The sequence below is a fragment of the Carassius gibelio genome, chromosome A12 (assembly GCF_023724105.1).
Source record: "Carassius gibelio isolate Cgi1373 ecotype wild population from Czech Republic chromosome A12, carGib1.2-hapl.c, whole genome shotgun sequence".
In the NCBI taxonomy this organism is placed as follows: domain Eukaryota; kingdom Metazoa; phylum Chordata; class Actinopteri; order Cypriniformes; family Cyprinidae; genus Carassius; species Carassius gibelio.
In genome coordinates this window covers 5590253-5591264 of record NC_068382.1, presented here as the reverse complement: position 1 = coordinate 5591264, position 1012 = coordinate 5590253, and positions in this window count along the sequence as shown.

Sequence of the window (1012 nt, the reverse complement as noted above, 5' to 3'; positions counted from 1 at the left end):
TAGATTGTGTCCATTTGTTGAACATCAGGTAGAGTTTTTTTTTTTTAACATCTTAAAATGTTCAGTCATGTTCAGTTTACAATTATCCATGACAAATTGGCCACAAACATTGTTTATTCAAATTTAATTTTAGCAGTGAAAAGGTCAAACTCCTAAATATAAAAAAATGTATACATTTTATTATCTTTTTTTTTAAATGGTATTTTGTATAAAGCATAAAGTGCACTTATATCATTATCAAAGTCAGAAATGAACCCCTTGAGGGGTTTTTAATTGTATTATTATTATTATTTGTTTTTATATCTATTAATAACATATGATATAGTTAAGCAATATCACACAAGCAAGAGTGCCGTTTTCTCAAACATCACAGTGATTGGAAATGTAATATTAATTATATCGAAAAGTAAAATAATCAAGAAGTTAATATTGAGATGAAACTATACTCTTGATCTCATAGATGATATTTTTGCGACCTTTAATTGCTAATAAATGCAATAAAAATAACAACGGAGTCAGTATGTTGTCCTTTTTCTCAGAAGCACAAAACATTTTGCAATCCTAAAGTAGCTACGTATCTATGTGTAAAATGAACTATTTTCATACAATAAAAATGTATCTCCCTTTGTCAATATTTTTTGTTTTATAACCATTAGGTGTCACTATGTAGCTACATTTAGTCATATCAGGAATGATTATCAACAACAGTTTAATTTGTCATACAAATATCACATAATTAGAATATACATTGTAGAAACACCATATGGCCTATTGGTTTATTAGGTTTATTGCATTAATAAGTGTTATTTAATATAAGTGAATATAAATGAAAAAAATATATATTTAAAACTGTATAACACTAAAAGCAAAATCTGGACCCTGCTCGTGCAGTCATTATAACATTTAGATAAAATAAGGTCATTTTTTTAACGCACTGTAAAAAAGATTTTAAAGTTTATTTTTAATGTTCATTTTGATTATCTATTTTTTGTAAATAAAGATAATTATGTCA